The following is a 6,884-nucleotide window of genomic DNA, read 5'->3' on the forward strand; positions in this document are numbered from 1 at the left end:
CCATGTATATATATATATAATTATATATATATATATATATATATATATATATATATATATATATGTATATACATATATCTATATATATATATATATATATATATATATATATATATATATTATATAATATATATATATATATATATATATTATGTATATACTATATAATATATATATATATATATATATATATATATATATATATATATATATATATATATGTATACATATATATACATATATATATATATATATATATATATATATATATATATATATATATATAAAAAATTTTATTTATATATATATATTGTTAATGTGGCTACATTTATACTCAAACGTGATACTCTAAGTTCCTAATAATTATGATACGTACTAACAATAGGGATATGTATTAAATAGATTAGTATCCCCTTATATCGTTTTCTGATATACGCCTCCTATAGGCAATCTGCATAACTAATTGCATGGAAACAATTGGAATCCATTTTGTGACTCAGAGAAGCCAAGTGAGGTGTCTGAGGTATTTATCTTATTATATTTATGCAATTTTGCAATATATGTTTATACTAGAATAGAAATTTAATATATGATGGTGTCAAGATATACTGTAGTTGGTTGATTATATTATATGATATAAGATCAATATGTTAAACTTGAATTAGAAAGGAATGCTTTACATTTTCAGTTTTACGGGAATAAACAATATGGATGGGAATGAAAGGGAATGAAGATTCAAGTTGTATAGAAGAATCAAGAAAACCCACAAAATTTCCACAAGATTTTCCCTGTATAACCCACCAAGACTTGGCCCTCTGCTACAGTAAAACTCAGGCCTCCCGGGAAAAGTAAAACTCACGCCCTATGGGTGCTATAGTAAAACTCACGCCTTATGGGTGGTTAAGTAAAACCCATGCCTCTTGGGTTTAGTAAAACTCAATTCCTCCCGGGTTTAGTAAAACTCATTCCTCGAAGATACACCAGTACAACCCATGCTTCGAGATGAGTCAAGATAGCTCATACATGAGAAGATCATCAGTATAACTCCTCACGGGTGCAGCAGCAGAATCCAGGCCTGTTGGAGCTGCAGCAAAGGCAAAGAATTTGATGCAAGTACTACTCACACCAGTAAATTCAAGCCCTCACATATTGAATTCTCCTTTATTTTGTTAATAGAAGTAGATCCAAATTCACAAGAGTTAAACAATGACGAAAAAGTTCATGAAACTTGCATGCACCGAATTGAGAGTAAAATGGATGAGTTAAAGCAAGAGACAAAATCAGTAAAGTCACAATGTAGTAAATTATCAAGGCATTCACAGTTTACTAACAGATCTTCTCAGAACATTAATAAGAAGGAGCAGTTAATTACAAGGTTAGCTAAGCTACAAACTGAGCTTCAGCTCCATGAAAGGGAAATGGAGCACAAGAAAAATCTTGTCATGAAAGATTTAGTAGCTACTCAAACAGAATTGAATTTTGTAAATGCAATGGAAGATGAGAAATTAGTACTGCCTGAGTATGAAGAAGTAGATAATATGAGTAAGACACTACATCTTCATAAATATTTAGATTCACTTGATAGCAATCAGATAGAAGACAGGAAAGTAAAACCTAGTTTACGTAAACAGGAAATAAATGTCCATGATACATCCGGTATGGGTGAATTAAAGAAAGAAGTGTCTAAATTAGAGTACACTTATATACAAAGTCCAGTGCTGAACCTACAAGCTAAAAGTTTTGAACCAGAATCAGAATTGAAAAGACCACATGTATCAACTAGACAAGATAGAACAAGTTCATTAGTGGACATTAATGTATTGAGGGAAGTGGTTGATATTTTGTCCTCAAAAAACAAAAATGAATTGCCATGGCCAGAGCCAGAAGTTTTCAGTGGTGATTTATTGGGGTTTCCAACCTGGCTTCAAAGTGTAACGAAGCCAGCTGAGAAACTTTTTTATCTTGGTAAATATACTAGTGGGGTAGCCAAAGAAGCAATAAGAGAACTTCTACGAATTCACAATGAAGAAGCTTTTCTAATAGGCTAAAGGCATATTAGAAGATAGGTATGGCAATAGATTCATTGTAGGAAATGCCTTTAGGAAGAAACTGAGTGAGTGGCCAAAGATTTTGAGAAATGATGGTCACGCACTACAGAAATTTTCAGATTTCTTGAAGAACTGTTTGATGATTATGAAAACATCTGATTATCTTAATATCTTAGATGACCCTCAGGAAAATAACAAGATGTTACAAAAGTTAACTCCATCTCTAATAGAAAGGTGGAACTCCCTAGTCTATAGATGGTCTGTAAATGGTTCAGGATACCCGCCATTTAATGGTTTATTTTTGTGATTTTATAGAAATAGAGGCAAAGAAAGCTTGCCATCCCATTTCTTCTTATTGTGCAGTGATGTCAACAAGTCAAAGGTATGATGTAGGTGATCTAAAGAGTAAGAAGGAAGTTAGATCGCAAACTAGTAGAGTTGGAACAAAGAGGTTAGTGGCCAACTCAACTGGGGTTAAGGAATCAGAGTTGAAAAGAGATGACAAAGGACTAAATGTAAGAAAGAAATTCCATTGTCACTACTGTAATGGAGAACATGATCTAGATTCGTGTAAAGAGTTCGGTGAACTCAGTAATAAAGAAAAAATGGAATATGTCCAAAGGTCATTTATTTGTAGAGGTTGTTTAAAGTTTGGCCATATCATTCAAAATTGTAGAAAAAGAAAGATGTGTGCAGTGTGTAAAAGATGTCATCCAACTTCTCTTCACGAGGCTATACTTGAAAGAATCAAGGAAAGGGAAGCTTTACTTAAAAGAATCAAAGAAAGGGAAGCTGAGAAAACTGTAACTCTGTACAAAGGGTCAACAGCTGAGGACAATATCACCTCAGATAAGGTTAGTGAAGAGCCCAACAATGATATAGTCTCCAATAAGGTAAAGATAAAGCACACAGAGTGTATGACACATACAATGCTAGTGCCAGAATGGTTACATCACGAAAGTAATGTTTGTAACAGAATTCTAGTTTATGCATTATTAGATGAACAGTCAGATGCCTGTTTCATAAAAGAATCCATTTTGAATAAATTAGGAACTAAGGGCCACAAAGTCCACCTAAAATTAGCAACAGTGCTAGGAGAAGAAACAGTTGAAAGTACAAAAAATAAGGGACTCGTGGTGCGTGGCATAAATGAATGTACAGACGTGTCACTTCCAGCGACATATTCACGTGAAGATATTCCAGAAACAAGGGATCAAATAACAAGGCCAGAAAGTGTAGAAGGATGGCTTCATCTACAAAGAATTGTACCAAAATTGATGACATATGATAGTAACATCGAAATAGGACTCTTAATTGGCTTGACTTGTATGCATGCTATTAAATCAATGGAATTGATCCTTGGAAAGGATGACGAACTCTATGCCAGAAAAACAATGTTAGGCTGGAGTATCATAGGTAGAGTCATTGATATGTGTCAAGATCCAGTCTCAGATCAAGTCTTAGCTAGTAAATTGATGGTCCTCAAGGTCACAATTAATGGTGAAAAGAAATGTGGCTTTCTCTCCTCACAAACTAAAGTGAAGGAAATAATAAACCCTGCTGATGCTGCTTCACGTGGTCTCTGTGTTAAAGATCTGATTAACCATTCTTCATGATGGAATGGACCAGACTTCCTCTGGGAGCCTACCTTTAGAGCCGATTTATCATCTGAGAAGATAATATTAAAAGAAAATGACCCAGAGGTCAAGAATGTTTCTCCACATAAGACTCAAACTAAAGAAAGCAATGCAATTCTTCCAAGGTTGGAATATTTTTCTGACTGGCATAGAGCAAATAAGGCAATTGTTTTATGCTTACGCCTTCAACACAAATTCAAGAAACCTGTCAACGGAACAACTAAAGATTCAAAAGAAACAAAGGAATCTAAATATGTTCCACCCAGTGTTACAGAACTGGAGGAAGCAGAAAAGAAAATTTTAAGACAGGTTCAAAATGAAGCCTTCGAAGAAGAGAAACAAGAGTTAAAGTATCTGACTAGTGAAGAAGAGGCAACCAAGGCAAGACCATTGAAGAAGGGAAACAGGCTTTATCACTTAGATCCTTTCTTAGATAAAGATGATATCTTGAGGATAGGTGGAAGAATGAGGCATGCAATCTTCACCACGAATAGCAAACATCCAGCTATATTACCGAAGGTATCACACGTAACCGAAATGATAGTATGTCATTTCCATCAGAAAGTTCATCATCAAGGTAGAGGTTTAACCTTGAATGAGTTGAGAGCATCGGGTTATTGGATTATAGGAGGTTCCACGATAGTAGCAAGACATATCTTTAGATGTGTCACATGCATGAGATTAAGAGGTACATTTCAAGAGCAGAAAATGTCTGACTTGCCACCGGACAGGCTTGAACCTACCCCTCCTTTCACATATAGTGCAGTAGATTACTTTGGACTATTCTATTGTCAAGAGGAAGGGCGCAAAGAAGTTAAAAGATATGGTGTTTCTTATGCTATTCACTTGTATGGTCTCAAGGGCAATTCATATAGAAACAGCTAATACACTTGGAAACAGATTCATTTCTGAATGCATATCGACGCTTCATCGGAAGAACGCGGGCTGCGGCGGCCGGCCCCCAGTTCGTCAGCGTAATCAGAAACACAGGGTACGAACCTCTTTGTGTTGAGCCAAAAATGAAACACTTCAAGAATGCCTGCAAGAAATGGACCAGAAGAAGCTAACAAGGGAGCTCCTCAAAGAAAACTACTGAACAGTGAATTTGATAACAATTTGTTTAGCATGAATATCCTAACCAATATCTTCCCACATGCAAATCATATGGGTGGCGTGTGGGAAAAGACATATATTACGATTACGGTGAGGAACATATTGACAGCAATGTTTCTACAACCACCACAGTAAGCAATTAGATGATGAATCACTTCAGGACCGCCTTATGGTCGAAGCAGAGACCATCGTTAATGGTCGAACCTCCTAAACAGTTGACAATAATCAGTTCTCCTCAGTCATAAGAACCACTAAACACCAAAATCACTTGTTAACCATGAAAACCAAAGGTCGTGCTGCCACCGTGCCAGGCGTTGCGTTTTTCAGTCCGATGATCAGTATTCAAGAAAAAAAGTGACGAAAAGTTCAGTAGGGGGAGTCTTATGCTATGAGGTTTGGAACAGGTGGAAAAGAAAATATAAGCAATCTTTACAGTCCAGGAATAACTGGACAAGAGTCAACCAAAATTTAAAGGAAAATGACAATGTTATTGTAAAAGAGCCAAATCTGCCAAGAAATTCTTGGAAGCTTGGTCGTGTATCTAAAGTCATCCCAAGCAAAGATGGTCTTGTAAGAAAAGTTAGGGTTAACTATGGTAGATCCCACACTTGATATGTCTGGGAAAAGAATTAAATCGGTTGTAAATCTTGAAAGACCAATTCACAATCTCGTATTGCTAGTTGTGGCAGAGTGAGACCGGGTTTCCCCACCGAGAAGCCTACATAAGTGCCAAAATTGTACTAAATGATTCTCATAGTTCCTCGGTAGTATTTGTAGTATTATTCTCACATTGTGCTCAATAGATATTAAGGTTATTGTATAAGGTAAATTGTTTACTCAATTTAGGGGAGCCATGTTAATGGTTCCCCCCCCACTTCTTTTGGCATGCATTTATACTCAAATGTGGATACTCTAAGTTCCTAATGATTATGATACTACTAACAATAGGGGATATGTATTAAATAGATTAGTATCCCCTTATATCGTTTTCTGATGTACGCCTCCTATGGGAAATCTGCTAAACTAATCGCATGAAAACAATTGGAAGCCATTTTGTGACTCAGAGAAGCCAAGTAAGGTGTCTGAGGTATTTATCTTATTATATTTATGTAATTTTGCAATATATGTTTATACTAGAATAGAAATTTGATATATGATGGTGTCAAGATATAAATGTAGTTTGGTTGATTATGTTATATGATATAAGAATCACAGTATGTTAAACTTTGAATTAGAAAGGAATGCTTTACATTTTTCAGTTTTAACGGGAATAAACCACCCAATAAATGGGGGTAAAAAATTTTGAGGGAAATGAAGGGGAATTAAGATTCAAGTTGTATAGAGAATCAATAATACTCCAACAAAATTTCCACAAAAAACCCACAAAATTTCCACAAGATTTTCCCCTGTATAATCCACCAATGAAACTTGGCCCTCTGCTACATATATAATATATATAAAATATATATATATATATATATATAAATATAATATATGTACGAACACGTATATATAATATAATCTATATATATATGAGTATATATATATAGATAAATATAATATATATAATAATAATATAATAAATAGTATATATATATATAAGTATATAAACTATATATAGTATAAATAAATGTACGTACATGTACGTACATATACATATATATATCTATATAATATATATATATATATATTATAAAAATATAAATATATATAATATATATATATATATATATATTATAGCTATTAACAATGTAAGGTACATACCTTCACACACTCCGTCAAGATAACAACAAGAGTAAACAGCAAGTGATCTTACAGACAAGCCATGCCCACATTTATAAACACAAGCGTGTGCCTACTGTGACGTCACACACACACACACACACAGACACACACACACACACACGTGAGGGCTTACTCTTTCCACACATTAAAGGTTTTAGTGTTCTTGGACAAGAATGAAAATCCCCAATCCGGGGCATTTCGACCTCGTCACGCCATCTTTTGTAAAAAGTAATTCGCATAGTGACACAGAAGGACAGGCATATTCACACTTTCTTGCGAACAGAAGGAATGTTACGGTCTT

The 6,884-nt window shown here is 34.4% G+C and overlaps 1 long non-coding RNA gene across 1 annotated transcript in view; it reads right to left on the reverse strand.

Annotated features, from left to right (window-relative positions):
• The window catches only part of LOC147466868 (uncharacterized), a 14,595-nt gene extending 7,978 nt beyond the window's left edge, over nt 1-6,617 (reverse strand). The window contains exon 1 of the long non-coding RNA XR_015190732.1: nt 6,563-6,617. This is a non-coding gene — a long non-coding RNA (uncharacterized LOC147466868). The remainder of the gene's footprint in view (nt 1-6,562) is intronic.
• Nucleotides 6,618-6,884: the final 267 nt, after the last annotated feature.

The sequence above is a fragment of the Penaeus japonicus genome, unplaced genomic scaffold (genome assembly GCF_977035675.1).
Source record: "Penaeus japonicus unplaced genomic scaffold, GWHDUDI00000001_assembly GWHDUDI00000040, whole genome shotgun sequence".
Taxonomy (NCBI): domain Eukaryota; kingdom Metazoa; phylum Arthropoda; class Malacostraca; order Decapoda; family Penaeidae; genus Penaeus; species Penaeus japonicus.